This window comes from Quercus lobata, chromosome 10 (assembly GCF_001633185.2).
Source record: "Quercus lobata isolate SW786 chromosome 10, ValleyOak3.0 Primary Assembly, whole genome shotgun sequence".
Classification (NCBI taxonomy): Eukaryota; Viridiplantae; Streptophyta; class Magnoliopsida; order Fagales; family Fagaceae; genus Quercus; species Quercus lobata.
Window position 1 is genome coordinate 16,338,313 of NC_044913.1, and position 19,104 is coordinate 16,357,416.

The 19,104-nt window shown below is 32.7% G+C and overlaps 1 pseudogene; it reads right to left on the reverse strand.

The window, feature by feature from the left end:
* Nucleotides 1-1,199: 1,199 nt before the first annotated feature.
* On the reverse strand, nt 1,200-2,525 carry LOC115964416 (annotated as a pseudogene).
* Between the last annotated feature and the right edge of the window lie 16,579 nt (nt 2,526-19,104).

Genomic DNA, 19,104 nt, shown 5'->3' on the forward strand with positions numbered 1-19,104 from the left:
CTAAGGTTCTTAGTAGAAAAACAAATCAAAAAACTAAAATGTATTGTTTCATCATAATTAACAACATAGGTCCTTAAACATTTATATTCTAAGCTACTCGGGACTCAATATGTATCTCAATTCCACCAATAAAAGCTCATTTTGTGATTCTCTTCAGCCACATGTACCTAAAGTAAAAAAAAAAAAAAAAAAAAAAAAAAAAAAAAAAAAAAGGTATAAATAAATTTGAAACATGAGATATATATTGTTTCAATCAAAGTTTTTTTTTTTTTTTTTAAAGGGACTAAGAAAATGTAATGAAAAAACTCAGTTTATGCTAAATCATCAATATTATTGTCATCAAACACTATCATGTTTTCTTCATCTTGGTAATCACTTCTTTCGCCATTATATTGTTTACAAGTAAAATAATTATGACCATAACCCCCACAAAGTTGACAAGATCGTCTTTTTGTTGTAGCATGAGCTTCCTCTGTGATGTTGCTCCTATTTCCATCAAGGTTTAAACATAGATGCAATAGAATAAAATATTAGTTATAGAGAATGATAAAAGCAAAGTCTAATATCAGTGTAAGAGCATCTCCAACTATGTAGCTAACCCCAAAATTCTCTCTATAATAGAGAATGAAACCATAATTCATTGCTCCAACAGTCTCTCTATATCTCTTTTTTTTTTTTTTTTTTTTTTTTTTTGCTCATGAACAGTAACTCATCAAGTTTGATGAGTTACTATAGATTAGGAAAAGAATTTATCACATTAAAAAATTCCAAAGCTAACTTTTTTGTGCTAGCGTGAATAAAGGAAGAATTAAAAAAATATTAAAGAAATAATGAAGAAATAATATTTTAATGGAATAGAGAAAATATAGAGAATCTATTGGAAAATGTATTTTATAAAGTAGGTAGATAAAAGGTAAAAGTCACTATTCACTCACCAAATAGTACAAAAATTTGATGAAATTGCTGGAGATGCTCTAACAAAGTCTAATATCAACGATTCATGTGAGAAAATAAATTAAACAAATTTCACAATTTATGCTGCCACATAATTCAACCCTCCTCCAATTAAACATTTCTTATTCAGTCTTTACTCACAATCAGAAGGATAATCTTAATTAACAATAAGACATACTAGAGGTGCTCAAGAAAAAATGAGTGTTGTTACAAGGTAAAAAAAAAATACATGAGTGTCAAATGATTCAACTTGGTTCTCTTTCTAGGGTTGGAACCTTGTCTCTCTAAGTTCCTTGAGCTGTTTCTCTATCTGGTAGACAACAGATTCAGCTTGGTTCTTTGTGTCAATGGCACCTCTCTTTTCCTTGTAATCCTTTGCAAACCTCTCTACTTCATTAACCATCCTTTGCATCTGCATATTTTGACACATTTAGCTTTGTTCCTTTTCATCTTTTGACCTAATGCTAAAAATGAAATAAAGATCAAACATTGGGCAAATTTATAATGGTAATGCCTTGCTTCTTCCCTATGCCCTTCTCAACTGCAGTGATCGAAAGAATACCATTCGAATTAATGTAGAACTTCACTTCAATTTGAGGAACCCCACGGGTGCAGGTGGGATACCATCCAAATGGAAGCTGCGAAGATATCTGTTGTCCCTAACGAATTCTCTCTTTCCTTGGAAAAAATTAATATCAACACTAGTTTGCTTTTGTGTAGAACACCTTTGACTTGGAGGTCGGCAAAGTAGTATTTCTTGGGATGATCTTTGTCATTACACCACCTAGTGTTTCAAGACCTGGTGACAATGGTGAAACATCCAACACGATACCGCACTGAAAATAAATTGTCACACATGAATCAAACAAACAACAGAGTTATTTACACAATATCAACTAGAATTTAACAATCCAGCCCACACCTAACCAAAGTTTCCCATATCCAAAACCCCAAAACTATCATTTAAGGTTTTTTCCCCTTTCATCTCCTTCTCCTACATTTACTAACCAACCAAACATAGCCCAAAAACAAAAACTTCAATAAGAACCCATTACCAGAAACTAGAAACCAAAGCACAAAAACTGCATTCACAAACCAAATATTGTCATAATAAATCAATAAAAATTAATTAATTAATAAAGCTCTCGCTTTAACAAAGACAAAAACTTTTAACAAACCCATTACCAAAAACACAAAACCAAATAAAACCCATCACCTAATTTCTAAATTCTAAAATATCACAATTTCCCAAAAGGTTAAAACTTTCACAAACCCATTACCCAAAACACAAAACCAAAACCCAATCGAGAACTCCAATTCTAATTTCCTTCCTCTCTCATCACAATTTCAATTTTCAATGTCACAAATCACAATTTCCCAAAAAAAAATAAAATTGACAAACCCATTACCAAAAAACGCAAAACAAAAAAAAATTCATAATTCCAATTCCCTCATACCAGAGCACATATCTCCTTAAGCGTAAGATGCGCATCAGACAATGGACCCGTCACTGAACCATCATTCTTTAACATATTTAGAAAAAACTCGGCATTCGGCTTCCCTCCATTCATCGCTAAATTCATCGCCCCCAAATCGATCCCATCCACTTTCTCGTTCACTACTCTCAATACGCTCTTCGCTCCTAGCTTCGGGTAAAACGCTATTGTTTTGTGTCCAAAGAAAAATGCTTTGGAGGAAACAGAAGCCAAATTGAGCTTCCCAGAGTACCCAGTAGGAGGACGATGGGTAATTCAAAATTGGGGGAAGGTTGAAGACGCTATTGAAGAAGAATGAGATAAACCCTAACCCTAGAAATTGAGAGAGAGAGAGAGAGAGAGAGAGAGAGAGAACCATTGTTTTTTTTATGGATCAAAGCCCAACTTTGTTTCAAAACCAAGTCTTCGGACTCAAATAATCTGCCCCTCCCTCCCTCCATAAAGCAAAAGAATCATTGCACAGCCCACCTAGGGGCGGCTTAATGCATTTAGGGGCCTAAGGCAAAAATTGGTTATCTTATTTTAAATGCAAAATTTCTACTAATTAATATGAACTACGTATAATTTTTTTTTTTTTTTTTAAGAATTTTTATAGATAGAAAAAGTTTGACAAAATTTTTCATACTTGTTGATGTGGCAGATTGATAGTGATAAATAAAAAAACGATGTTAGTAGTAGACTTAGATGAGAACTAGTAAAAGTTTGCAAACTCAACTCTTATTATTATTATTTTTTTAGAAATGCAACATTCACAATATTTTTTACAACAAATCCTTGGTTTTAAGTTGCCTTTTGTTTTCTATTTGAAAATATCACTATAATTATTTTTTTGTCATCAATAACAACTTACTACTTAACATTAGTTATAAAAATGTTATGAAAAATATTGTGAACGTTGCATTTTTCTTTCTTTTTTATTTGTTTTTTATATGGTAAAAAATATTATTTTATTTATTGATTATAAATAACCCTATTGGTTAAAATTTGAGAGCCTTTTTTTTACTTGGGGTCTTAGGCGGACGCATTTTTTGCTCTAATATTCAGCCGGCACTGAGCCCAACCCCCCCCCCCAAAAAAAAGCACACACACACACACACACACACTCTCTCTCTCTCTCTCTCTCTCTCTCAACCATATATAAAATTCCCAAAATACCCTCACTCACCGTTCAAAAATCCTATTGAAATATTCTTATAAAATTAGATGTATAAAAAAATAAATATCAATTATGATTTGTTCGAGTTAAGAGGAGGAGGGAGAGCAAAGAAAAGTAGAGTAGAGTTGTCCAAAGATTAGAGTAATTTTCAACCAACTTTATCCTACTCTCTTTCACTTCCCGTAATCCAAACAAACCATTAATGTGTTGAACTAATAAGAATGAACAATTGTTATAGAAGTAAAATGTCTCTCTCAAAAAAAAATTATAAAAGTAAAATGGATGTCATATACTCAAATCTTATCAGATTTATTAAAGAACACAAATGACTGAGCATAGGTTCATATTCGGTATTGATAAATTATAAGGGTTTTGTTTTTTTTTTTTTTTTTTCCTGTGGGTGGGTGTCTAAAACTCTTCAAATAGTTGACTAAAAAAATGGATCACATGTAGCCAAGTATGTTTATTGTGTTGCACATGAAAGGACGGGGAACTTATTGTATTAATCTTTTATTAACGAGAGTAAAATTAGTCTATCGTTTTACCTTAAAAAATACAAATAGACGGTGCAATGGGTCTAATAAATAGACTTTGACATAAAATATTCTAACACATATTATGTTCTAACAAATACGTAATGGGTCCAAATACAAATAGACTTTGACGTGAAATCTTCTAACACATATTATATTCTAACAAATATGTAATTTTTTAACACATTATATTCTATCACATTCAATATGTATATTAATTGGTTTGAAGTTTTGAACTTGATATCGTGTACTTTCCATTGCAATTGTTATTCATTATAACATATTAACCTTGGTATGGATGTCAAGAAAGATAAAGTAACGAGCTAAGATCATGATTTATTTATCTCTTTGTCCTATATTGTTGATCATGTTTTAAAAAAAGATGACAAGGTTTTCAAAGGAACGTAATCCACTATGTGTCAGTATATAAGATTATTTATATATGTATATTATTTAAATTAAACAAGTCAAATAATTCATTAAAAATGTCATGCAACTAAAAGTATATGTGGATAATTTTTTTAACTGTCAAATTAAAAGAAATTTCCTCTAAACAGGTTTGAAAGTAGAATTTTTTAAAAAGATGCCTTTTTAAAACTAGCCTTAATAATTTGAAGTTTAATGAAAATCGGGTTTTCAATTTTTAAGGAAAGGATAAATTATGAAAGTTATTACCAAAATTATGAAAAAGAGAGTATTATGTTTGGTTGGAGTAAGTTTATCACTAAATAGAATAGAAGATAATGGTGACTAGGTATTTTCCTTTGTGATAGTTGACCATATAAATTGCACAAAAGTTATGAGCTATTTGCTAACGTTTTGTCATGCAATTCTATATTGGAAAATAAGTGTGAGTTAAAGAGGTTTAAAGTATGTGTTATGTATCCAAAAGTTAGGTTCTTTTGGATATATACCACTGTTAATTTTTAAAAAAAAAAAAAATCTTCTCCCCTCTCCCCATGTGTGTATGTTAAAATACTATATTCTCAACCCCAAAAAAAAAAAAAAAAAATATATATATATATATATATATAGACCTTACAAGTTACAGTGCTATAATTGTGAACTCTAAAGAAGAAAAAAGAATTAACCTAAAACAATTTTGGTTGCTTCACTCCTAGTTATTTGCTTCTCAATTTTACACTCTTTTTCCCTGCATATTTGGGATATCAAGTTCTTTAAGAACACGCTTTGAGTCCTAAAATTGTTTTAGGCTTCAATTTCAAGTTCTTAAAGAAAACACACTAAGGCAAGAACAAACAATAACTAGGAGTGATATTGGGTCGGGTTGGGTTTACTGTGACCCGAAACCCGACCCAATAGAAATCGGGTTTTGTTGCCTGAAACTCGACCCGACCCGAAAAAATCGGGTCGGTTTTCTGAGTCTTGGGTTAGGTCTTGGGTTGGACCTTTTTTTTTTTTTTTTTTTAAATGTGAAAATTGTTTAGTGAAACAAGGGATGTGATGCTGAACAAGAACAGCTTTCAGGAATTCTCCAATAATATTTTTAAGCTTAAAAGCCTTATTGGCTCATTGAATGCCAAGAAAGTTGTTGAAGCAAGAGGTTTAGAATCAACAAGAGCTGCATTGGAGAACTTGAATTTCCAGCTGAATAAAGCTTGCAAGATCATTCAAGATTGCAAATCTGGTAGTAGCATCCATCTCTTATTTAAGTCAAACTCAATACTGAGTTGTGTGGTACAGAATACTTCTTATCCTACCAAATAGTTGAGCTCAACATTTTCCATGTGAGAGCAATGAACTTGTAACTTATGAATACTTATCACTAACAATAACATGTGTTCGTGGCCCATATATGGACAATCTCCACAAGTCACCAAGCAATAAAACAAAAAATAGAAGCTAACCAATCAGTTAAACTAGTTGGCGTGCCAAAGAGAGAGTACCAAAGTATATAAGTTGACAATCATCCAATATTGTCAAAAAAATCAATAATAAAACAACCTGAATTCATCAACCCAAATCATCCAATATTGTCAAGAGAATCAATAGTAAAAACCTGGATTCTAAGAAGCAAAAGAAAAACCCAAATCATTACAAAGTATATAAGTTATGGCTCTATCCACAAGGAAAAAAAACCCAAATCATTACAAAGTATATAAGTTATGGCTCTATCCACAAGCATAAAAACCCAAATCATTACAAAGTATATAAGTTTTTGCATTAGCAGATTTATTTAATAAGATTTCTTTATAATAGTCAAGCAAATCAGGCAAGAATCACCCTTTGCCCTTCTCCAAAAAACAATAATTAGCACGTTCGACCTTCTGCTTAGGACCCAACCTCTTTTACCTTCAAAACTGCAACACCAAACAAAGAAAAAGCTAAGTTCTCCATCAAACTTTAGAAGAGTCACACTACACCATCAGCAACCAAGGACTAATGTAACAACTAGTTTGACATATGAATTATATGAAAGATGAAAGCGAACATTAACTTCCTCAGAATATTGACAAAAAAAAACTACAGAGAAATTTTGTTATAAAAGGAGTTAAAAGAACCCAGATTGTATTATATACAATTACAGCCTTTTATGCCCAAGTACAGTACAATATTCAATGTTCATCTTTCAACTTCTATAACCATAAATGAGGTCCTGGTCATTACTTCCAGATTTGAGGTCACAGACATATATGATCAAGATCCATTTCCTTAACTTGCAGTACAACAGGTATCAGCATAACTGTTATATACAAAGCACTATTGGTCCCATGAATTACTGCTGCAATCAATATGTTTTAAAAAACTATTTTTTAGACAAGAAAGAGGATCCAGCTAGAACAATTCCATGAATATTTAGTAGTTAATAAATCTGACATGTACTTTGGTTAAGTAATATAACTCTTGTTTCTCTCATATGGTTTGAAATATATAACATGTAATAATATTGCCTATAGTAGGGAGATGATTATCCATAATTAGTAATGCTTATAGAAGAAAATGCACTATTCTAAGTATTTTAACTATTGCTTCAGGAACAAATGTTTTATGGTTTTCCTTTCACTTTTCTTTTAATCAAGAAGTACAAGCAAAATGCCCAAACAAACAGTATCTACATGTCATCAATGGTAATTCAAAAGATTGAGAAGATAAACCACAATTCAAAAGATTTAGGTAGAAGCAAAACTCACCAATGTATGTAGGCAGATCAGTCAAGATTTGTAACAGTGCTTGATGGTGAAGGTGATGCTGCTGAAGGTGAAGCTAACTTCGCTTCCAAAAAAGCTTTAAAACACTTTCTAACAACAATATATATTAAATTCCATTTAATGCACTAACAAGATATATTAAATTTTAGTTAAAGCACAAGTTAATAAATTTTAAGAACATTACATTTTCCATAATCTTCAAATAGCTCAACATCATCCATGGCTTGTCGAAGCGAAATTTGCACTGAAGTTTGAAGCCAATTTTGAGTACATATGAGAGATTGTACCATCTCAAGGGCAAGTGAACTACAGAATAGGTCTAGTATACATCCTCCCATACTAAATGCTGACTCAGAAGCTACAGTAGAAATAGGTACAGCCAACACATCTCGTGCCAGTCGAGATAGTATACTATACTTATTAGTATTATACTTCCACCAAGCCAATATATTAAAAGTTTTGTCATTTTCCCCTTCACTATTCTCCTTCAAGTATTTTGCAACCTCATCTACGCACCCAATAGGTTGTTTTCCTTGCCTAAAAGCCCTGTATTGAGAGGCAATAAATCTATCTGGATCATCATCATCATCATCAACACCTTCCATCCTTGATATCTCACTCGCACTTTATATAGACACATATGATGAATGAGTCGAATTATAATGCTCATACAAGCGTTCCAATACACCTTTCACAAGAACAAGACCTATTCCAAACCAATCCCTTTCTTTGTGAGCCAAAGCCCAAGTGGCATAGCAGGAGTGGACTAGAATTCAAGATTGGGTGGACAAAGTGATAATTAGAATGAAAAGTAACCAAACTTAAGGGGGCATAAAGGGAATAAGCACTTATTTAAGAAAAAGGGGAAGGGGGGAGGTTGATTGTGGAATCTAAATCTACTGTTGAAGTATCTCAAAAAAGTATAATAATTAACCTGATTTTAGTGAAGTTCTAAATGTCCAAACTCTAGTCCTTTAATTAATAAATTCCGACACTAGGCAATAGGAATATAAAAATCCAATATGACAACTATTGTAACATTTGACATAAACACTCGAGTAATGCTAGAGATACAAATTTTTTTACAAACTGTTAATGTGGTGAGTGATTATTAGTAAATAAAAAAGTGATGTTAATAATGGATCTAGATGAAAACCAATAAGAAGTTGGTCACATCAACAGTTTGTAAAAATATTATAAAATATTTTGTAACTGTAGCATTACTCTAAACACTCTATTCATTCCTCACTAGCTCTGACAATTTCTTACATTTTTAGAGGTGTCTCCTAGTATTATTGCATATCATGCTTATTTGTTTCAGTGAGAGTGGAATGATGAAAATGTATGTTGTTGGTGGCTAGGCGTCTTAAGGGGAAGGTGTAACTATGATTAGGATTATGACTTGCCATTTAATGGGAGTTTTTCCATTACAAAATGACTGAGAATTTAGAAATGAACAGCTATGGAAATTCTAGTAAACTGACCTCCCAATCATAAATTATTCCAATTTTTTCTTCAATTGCTTTTCTTTCTATTTGTTTTGGTTGAATTTTTCCGTTGTCCTTTTGGAGGACGAAGAGCTCACTGTATCACCTTTCTATGCTGTATACCTATCTCTCTCCCCTTCCCCCCCCCCCCCCCCCCCCGCCCCAAAACCAAAAAAAAAATCCTGTTCCTGTATATATGTTAACTTATCATCACCATTTTTTGTGTCACATTTACTTCTTCTTTTTCTTTTCTTCTTTGGGGCTCTACACAGCTAATTATTATTTTGACTGCATTATATATCGTCTAGATCTGTCATGGAGATGCCTTCTAGCTTCAGTGAGGATGAAACTGCAGAAAACAGCTCTTCCCAGGAATTAGGTGCCAGTAGTTGATTGATGGTAGAAAGCTTTAGGGTCCTCAAAGCTATGGCCATGTACAGTTCAATGGAGAATCACTTTTTTGGTAGTAACAAGGGATGCATCGTTTAGCATTATAACTATCAACAGCAAACTTTTCAGTCAATAGTGGCTACCAATTGTTTTAGCAGTTGCAGGGTCACCTGTTTATAAGTGTAGAAAGAACTCCTTTTTATTTTTTTATTAATTTGACTGCTTCACAGAGAAAATGTTGCAGATAAAAGTTTGTTTGTAAGATTCTTCTGCTTGGATACACCAACTATTCAGGGACTATCGAAATCAAAGCTCACAAAAACAACACCACCCTTTTGTTGTATGATGGTGGTGCTTTCTGCCCCCGGATTTGGCTTGCTTTGATATATTAATCAATATTATAAAACGAGCTATGTTTTTTTTATAGCGGAGCAGACTCAGCATAGTAATAATCTATTGCAACTGCTAGCCATTGCGTAAGTAATTCTACTAATAAACTACTCTAATTGAATCCACCAACGTATCTTCAAAACACACTGTTTCATTAATAGTATATTACAGTGCTAGGACCGTGACTTGTTGTACAGAGGCTTTTGACAATACAACCCATGTATGATCCTGATAGAAAACAACACTTGAGTTGAGCTGCATGCTGTTTTGCATGAGAGCTTGCTTAACAATCGTAAACCTTTCAAACTAGGCTCTGCCACGGGCCTGTTTAAGGTCATAGATTATTTTTGTAATTTGTAGACATGGTGAGGGAATTGAGGATCAACATAAGTTGGAGGTTATGCAATGTAAACATCTTCTCAAACCAATCCATTTAGGAAAGCATTAATAACATACAACAGTTTGATAGGCCAATGAATTAAACTGCCAAGGTAGAATTAGTCGAATTGTTGGGGGTTTAACAATTGGATTGATTGTGTCTTCAAAGTCTATGCCTTTTTGTTCATAGAATCCCTTCGCTATCAAACTGGCTTTGTACCTAGCTATGGATCCATCACTATTATGTTTAAGCTTATAGACCCATTTTTATACCACAATATTTTCTATCGACTAGTGAAAGTACAAGAGTTCATGTATGTTGTCTTTGTAAAGCTGAGTAATCATCTGACATGGCTTGGCACCATTGTGGATACTGAAAAGGAAATCTTGAATGAAAGTAGTTCCATTAAAGTGTAATCAATGTGAGATATAAGGCATTGCTTTGGCTTAAATATACCACTCTTAGTCCTAGTTGGCATAGCATGAATGTTAGTGGTTGAAGGAATCTGAGAAAGAATAGGAGGGAAGGATTTGGTGTAGGAGAGTGTTGTGGCTAAGTTTGAGGTATTGGAGTAGGGGTTGATTGAGTAGTAGAAGGGGAAGTTGAAATGAGCTGTGGATTAGAAGTAAAAAGATGAAGAGGGAGAAGAACTTAAGACCAAAGGTAAAGAGAAAGAATGAAGGTATAGAAGAGAAGAAAGCCAAGATGAAGCATCAAAAGTAGGTGAAGAAGAAGATGGTGAGTGACACATATTGTAAAGTGAATTAGGGAAATACAAGCTCATTAAACAAGGAAGGGACAGACCCAGGTGTATGCCTAAAGGGGCCTGGGCACCCCCGGGCCCAAAAAAAAATTTTGTTAGTATGTAAAATTTTCAAAAAAAAAGAAAGAAAAGGGCTTGGGCCCCCCTTGGATTTTAGCTCAGCCCCCTCACCTCAACCATCTCTATCCCAAAAAATAAAAATAAAAAGACTTGGCCCCCTCCAAATTTGTAAAACCCAATCGGCCAGCCCACTGCCCACATGTAAAACTCAGCAGTCCAAAACTCATCGGCCAGCCCACATGTTAAAAAAAAAAGGGGGGGAAGGGAAAAGGGTAAGTTAAAAAATGTAACAGGCTACCCTACCCAGCACCAGCAGTCTGAAGAGTCTAGTCTCCAAATGGAAAACGAAAAACAAAAGAAAAAAAGAAAAAAAAAACCTAAGTGCTAAGAGGCAACTAGCAAGACAGAGAGAGTGAAAGGCGAGAAACTGAGAGAGACTCTGCCGTTGCCTAGGCCGTGAGTGAAGCCGCCAAAATGCGAGGTGAGAGCTTGTTGCTGCTGCCCACGCCGTGAGGCGCCACCACGCGAGACCCATCTCGTAGACCCACGCGACACCGATCTCGCCGTGACGCCACTGCTAGCTTTGATCTACTCCAGCCTTCACACTTCACACTCAACTAACTCAAGTATTTAATCTATCCTTCAAAATCTCAAAATCTATGCTTGTGGTGTTTGTGTTTTAGTGAATCTGTGCTTGTGTTTTTTTTTTTTTTTTTTTTTTTTTGGCTTTTTGGCGTTGTGACTGTCTTTGTGTCTTTGTGAATTGTGACTGTGTCTGTTTGTGACTATCTCTCTTATATTATATAGAAAAGGGAGTGTAGAGTCTCTAGAGACTTGAGAAAATATCAAAGTTTGACTGTTTGTTGTGTGGTACTTGTGCAATAAAATAGGGACAAGTCACAGCAATAGGAAAAGTGATTCAACTTTCAAGGAATTAAAATGGTAAGTGTTTGTTGGTAGTGTATAATAAAATCATAGTGTCGATAGTGTCCTTCGAAACAAAATGGAAAATGATTTTTTGGTGGACACTTTGATGCTATACTTTTTTTTTTTTTTTTAATAAGTAAGAAGAGAATATTATTAATAAAAGATAAGCAAGAGATACATTGAAAATGATTTTGGATTCAATTATATAGCTTCAACATTTAGTTTGGATTCAATTATAGATGATTTTGAAGATTTGAAAGAGCGTCGAGTTCCCTTTTCATAGAAGATTGCATTAAGAAACAATAGTTTTTCGTGTCTTTTGTTTTTATTGGTAGATGATCGTATCTTAATATATTAAGAAACAATGATTTTTGAGTATTTGTCTTGGTTGATAGTTTATTAATACTATATGGATGCATATTTGAAATTTTTTTTTTTCGCTAATCTTCGGCTCCCTGGCTTGAAATCTTGGGTCCGTCCCTGAAACAAGGTATATGTCTCTAGACAAAGATATGATCAGTTTGTAGTTCCAGGCAAAGATGCAAGCTCATTAAGTAAGTTAGATAACCTAAGAAGACGCATTTTTTTGGTGCTTGGTTCAAGTTTGTGGTTGTTGTATGGTCTAAACTCTAAAGTAAAGGAAAACATTTCAATAAAAACAGTGAAGGAAAGCACCGACAACCAAAGGTTTTGAGTCAAGACAAATTAGCTTTGGGCTGAAAAAGTTTCCACCAAGGTGAAATAAATTGAGCTCAAATGAGAGAAGTCAATTTATCAAAAACACAAGAGAATACGCAAGATGTGACCAACATGAGACTATGAGAGTGACAATTTGACTTGTAAAATTAAAGTTAGGGTAGTTTCATCTAGTCTAGATGTTAATGCATATATTTAGATAAGCAAGTAAAACCATATAATTTAGGGTTCTTTGGATTTTATATATTGAAATTTCAAAATTTGAATTTCTCTCCCCAGAAGATATATTTCATTTGCATCAACAGCTCATCCGTTCATATTTTTCGTTATAAGTGTCATATAAGCTTGTCATAAGCATTTAATGTCCGTTTGAAAATTGCATATTTTTGATAGGTTATTTGCATAATATAAGATTTTTTTTTTTTAAAAAAAAAATCTAAAAACTAGCTCATTTTCAAAATAATAAAAATTAGATTTAGTTATTTATAATAAAACTAAGACAAAAAGTAATACGAGTCTACAAACAACATAAAATAAACAAAAAGCTAGTTATTATTTATTCCCAAAACACCCACTTTTGTCTAATAAAACAATTTCATATCATTTTTATTATACTACCTCATTTTTGTTTTAAAAATTTTATTTTTATAATTATTTAAAGTCTTTTTTTTTAGACTAAAAAAAACACACTCATTTTTTTATTTTTTACTTTGTAGAGAAAGTAGGACCCACTATTTCAATGTGACAGTTGTACACTACTGAGAGTGAGAGATGTCCTTCCGACTCCTGAACTTCAATCAAATGGTAACAAATGTGACTCTGATGACCTTGCTGCTCCAAACAAATTATTAGTCCTTCAAAATTTATCAAATTATTACACCTCGCTGCTCCAAAATATCATCACCTCGCTACTCCAAACAAATTATTAGTTTGGGTTTTGGGGGGTATTTTGGTAATTTTTAAGTATTGGGGGTATTTTGGTCATTTTTTGGGTTTCGGGGGTATATTGATCATTTTTTTGGTTTCAGGGGTAATTTGGTCATTTTTTGGGTGTTAGGGGTATTTTTTAATTTTCAGTTTCGGGGGTATGTTGGTCATTTTTTAGGTTTCGAGAGTATTTTGATTTTTGGGGTATTTTGGTAATTTTTAGGTTTTGGGGGTATTTTGGTCATTTTCTAGAGACTTAGGGGCTGTTTGGTTTTTTTTTATTTTGACACTCATCACTCTTACCGTTACAAAAAAACTGAAAAGTTAAGATATGCGGCTGGGCTTTGTTTCAAAAAAAAAAAAAAAAAAAAAAAACCAAAAGTCAAACATTGCAACTAAATAGTGAGAGTTGTGAGTTTAATTACGAAAATGCCATTGGAAACTGAGTTTTGGAAACTGAAAACACTTAAAATGTGTTTTCAATTTCCATAACTCTTCACTCAAAAATTAGAGAATTGAGTGATGGAAACAAAAACTAAACACACTTCTCAGTCGTGAGTCCCACTATTTTTGAGTTATGAGTGATGAAAACAGAATTATAAGCAATAGAAACAACAAATCCAAACAGCCCCTTAGATTTTGTGTTTATTCAAATGGGTTGGGTTAAGACTTATCCAAATTAGGTGGGTAATTGGTGGGTTCATGGATATGGATAAAAATTTTCACCCCTAGTCACAAAGCAAGCCACAGCCTAATGTGCTAGCACCTCTAGTTGATTGCACCATGGGACAATCAAACCTCTTTCTTGCACTAAATTAATAAATTCAATTGGAAACTTGTTTCTATAATCTTTTGCAACCAATAAGAAATGCATATTGCTTGCCATCAAACCACATGCAATTTCTTTAGCCTGTTTAGCTGTTATGTCTGCCATGCTTCCAAATAATACATATATCACTGACTTTGGTGGTTTTGTCTCTAGCCAACTCAAGCTCTAGTCACTACTAAGCTCTCAGAGTCTGGCTTCATGAGCTACATGGCCTTCACTAGCTTTTCAACAATCAATGAAAAAAAATGAGAGATATACAACTTTACATGTCTTACTACTCTGCATATAAAAATATAATGTAGAATTTGATAGATTTGACTCCTAAATTTTTCTGTTGAGAAGAATTTGACTCCTAATCTTTGATTCTCAAAAGAAAGAAGAAAAATAAAACCCCTAATAATACAGGCATAATAAAACACATGATATCCAAATGTATAATCTATAGTTATATATTTCATACTTATCCATTGTCCAGGATTATGCTGAATATATTGAGAAGCTCTAAATTATTTGGAAATTCCTTGGTCTTCTGATCTCATCTCATATCAAAAATTAAAAAATAGGAATTCACCTATTCCATCTTCTATTTTTTCCCTCTTAACATCATTTGTTTTCTCAATTTCCATGATTATCTATCAGTTTTAATTTATTTCTGGTAGATTATATAATAATTCTATGTCCCTGATTTATTTAACCATGCTCATATAAATCAATGTTTACAAAATATTTTTCTTCTTGGCAACTATTATTAACAATAGAAAATAGTGCCCAAAGCAAGCAAACAAACAAACAAAAAAAACCAACATGCCATAGTGAGTAGTCTAGTTAAACATAAAGCTATGTGGGTGAAATATAGAAAGTTACCTCACTTTCCAACTCTTCAGAACTGTTACAAAATACCCAATCATTTTTATCCAAACAGCCAAAATTTTCCATGATCAAGGCCAAATAAGCAAAAGTACTTGAAGGCTGAGCAAGAAAACTAGGCAAGTCAGGTGGCCAAGTGAAGGTAATCTAGGCAACAACGCAAGCTTAGTTTCTTGCTTCACTGGCAAAGTTAGGCGATATGCCATAAATGCCAAATTGCCTAGCCACATCAAGAGCCCATGGAAGCAAAGAGTCATACACAACACAGTTTATAGGTGAGACTAACTTACTTAATGAGCTTGCATCTTTGCCTAGAACTACAAACTAATCATATCTTTGTCTAGAGACATATACCTTGTTTAATGAGCTTGTATTTCCCTAATTCACTTTACAATATGTCTGTCACTCACCATCTTCTTCTTCACCTACTTTTGATGCTTCATCTTGGCTTTCTTCTCTTCTATACCTTCATTCTTTCTATTTACCTTCAGTCTTAAGTTCTTCTCCCTCTTCATCTTTTTACTTCTAACCCACAGCTCATTTCAACTTCCCCTTCTACTACTCAATCAACCCCTACTCTAATACCTCAAACTTAGCCACAACACTCTCCTACACCAAATCCTTCCCTCCTATTCTTTCTCAGATTCCTTCAGCCACTAACATTCATGCTATGCCAACTAGGACTAAGAGTGGTATATTTAAGCCAAAGCAATGCCTTATATCTCACATTGATTACACTTTAATGGAACTACTTTCATTTAAGATTTCCTTTTCAGTATCCACAATGGTGCCAAGCCATGTATATTTCATATTGCAATTATGAAATATATATATATATATATATATATAGTGTTCACTTATAGAAAATTGTAGTTATTGCCCTCCATAGATTTTGGAATTTAGGCCTTTTAACTCCTCAATCCTTTTGAATTAGTCTAGCACACAAGTTTTATATATTGTGCAACTGTTTAGGTTTTGGATAGTTCCTAAATAAATTTTTTATATTTAGCTTGGTCTCTCCTAAAAAAAATTTCTGAGTTCGCCACTGTGTTAACCAATTCCATTTCTTTGTTGAGGAGTTTTATCAGTCATGTTATAAACAAACCTCCCCCCAAAAAATTCATGAACATTGCTAAAATCAATGCAATAAACTATAATATGAAAGAGCTAGAAAACCTATAAAAAAACAAAACAAAAACTGCCCACACTCCTTTCATACCCTTCAAAAGGTGGATCTATATATAACTATCAAAATTCGTATTTACTACTGCAATTCGATTACAACCCAAAAACATAAAAGAAAAAGAGAAAAAGAGTTACCCACATAGACCAATAGCAAAAGAGCATACTTACACATTTTATCAAACACTTGGTTTATATGTTTGTTGGAATCCCAAATGATAATATAATAGTAATGGAAAGAGCATGCATGCTTTTGAAGAGAATCTAATCCCAATTAGCAACGTTTAGTAAGAGATTTCTAATAACGTTGTTTAAGTGTTGTAGAAATACGTGTTGTGGTGTTTAAACAGCGAAACTGTTACCAAATGGGCCTATATATTTTGGAAAAAAAAAAAAAAAAACAGAAGAACAAAAAGATTAAAACCTAGTGAAAATCAGCAGATGAACTCAGAAGGGAGAAGAAAGATAGAAACAAAAACTTAAATTTAGAGAACAGATAAGAGGAAAAGCAATAGTACTCAAAAAATAGAATGAAGACCATTGATAAGCATGGGAAGGCCGAATGGTGGGAGCTATGGCTTGTGAGTAAGGTCCAATTTGCAAGGGTGGCCAAGTATTCAGCTTTTATGTGTGTGGTTATACAAGTCTTAGGTTTTCAATTTGGGGTTTTTCATAAACAAAGTACCAAAACATGTAGTTGGGATTTCAAAGGTGAATTTTGCCGTTTTTATTCAAAAAATTAAATAATTTCAAAAATTAAAATGAGGTATAAAATTGAGGAGGCTGCAAAATTGAGGTGGCACACCCTTAAGAGGTCAACAAATAGTTAAAGTTCGGGTATCAGGTTTTCAGTTTGGAGTTTTTTAAAAACAAAATAGCAAAACATGTAGTCGAGTTTTAAAAGGTGAATTTCACTGTTTTTATTCAAAAAATTAAAATGAGGTGTAAAATTGTGGAGATTGCAAAGGTCAAATAAGAGTCTTAGGTCTTACAACCCAATTTAATTTTAGATCTATTTTTCTTTTAAATCTAATTAAATTTAAAAATTCAATCAAATTGCTAAATAATCCATTGTCACTAAATTGGTGGGATCCATGTCAGTTTTTGATTGAGTTGACAAAATTGGATCCTGACTTGTTAATCCACCCGAACCCCAAAGATAGAAAACTAATATGGGTAAGGGGTTTTTTTGAACCTATAAAAAAACAAGCTAATTTGTTTCTGTTTTTAATATTAACAAAAAAAACAAAAGTCATACTAGATTGACTTAATACATCAAAGGTGGAATAAAAGTACTAAGTTTTACAACCCGATTTTTACTTGTTTTTACAACCAAAATATGGCTCTAAATAATAATCCTAAGTTTAGTTTGGTTCTTGACTTTTCATCCTTCAAAAATGAAATTCGTACAATGACTAATGCTAGTGGTTAATCAAGAATTTGAACATGTAATTATAAGTAATGCTTATATGAACTAGTTAGTAACATGAAATTCATACGGCTTCGAACTTTCTATCTTTGATTTTGAAATTGGGTTATAGTTGTAGATATATGTGAATTTTGTATGAATTATTTATGGACATATATTGCATTACTTATTATAAATAAAAGTTCTAAATGAATTGCATTGGCATTGGCAGTAGCAAAACTCACTCTAATAATTGATTAATTATTACACATTGTCTAGTTTTAGATTTTCTTTTTTTCTTTTTTGTTAAAATAGTTATAATATGCTACTAATCATATAATTTGAAAATTTTTTCTAGATCTTTAAGTGCTTTGTGCACAAAGAGAACCTAAGAAAGGAATGGTCATATATGGTTTAATATGGGGGTGGAGGGACTATTTACAGTGTCCAATGCAGTAACCTTATCTTATATGAATTTAGTGAAATACGCATAAAAGACCAATGAAAAATAGATAAACGGGTTATCATTAGTTCACTACCTTCAAAAACTCTAGATTATATTTGTGAAAGACTCGAATGGGTGTTGCATACTTGCATGGCTCAAGCCTCAAATAGATGTTTTTTTTTTTTTTTTGGAGAGGTTCTCAAATAGATGTTTTAGAATGGAAAACATTGATCTTAAATAAATAAAATAATCAAAAGGGAAAACAAGTGGCTATACTTAAGAATTTGATAATAACGTGGTTCAGTTGGCCCCGTGCCGTCCCAGTATCCTACAAGAGATGCTGCACAATTGAGTACTAGCCGACCCGATCAGGGTGCATGAAACGTGTCAAACTGGGAAGTGAGAACGATAGGTAACTGTCCTTGACTCCTCCTAAAAGACATTCTAGCCAGTATAGAGCTAAAGAGGAATGGTCAACTACTCTATATATTTCATATTGCAATATTGCAATAATATATGTATATATAAATATATATATGTTTCATATTGCAATATATGTATATATAAATATATTTATATATATATATATATATATTTATATATTTCATATTGCAATATAATATATATATATATATTTCATATTAATATTGCAATATATGTGTGTATATATATATATATATATATATATATTTATATATATATTGCAATATATATATAGTGCAAAATGAAGAAAGGGAATCCCCCATCGTCCCCCCTTATTGCATATATATATATATATTATATATATATTGTGCAAAATAAAGAAAGGGAATCCCCCATCGTCCCCCCTTATTGCATATATATATAATATAATTGTGCAAAATAAAGAAAGGGAATCCCCCATCGTCCCCCCCCCCCACCCCCCCAAAAAAAAAAAAAAAAAGCTTCGCCTATGGGTACAAGGATTTTACAAACAGTAATGAACGGGGGTATAAGTGCTTCTAGTATATGATTAGTCATCCCATTGGGGCACGATGGGGGATTCCCTTTCTTCGTTTTGTTCGGT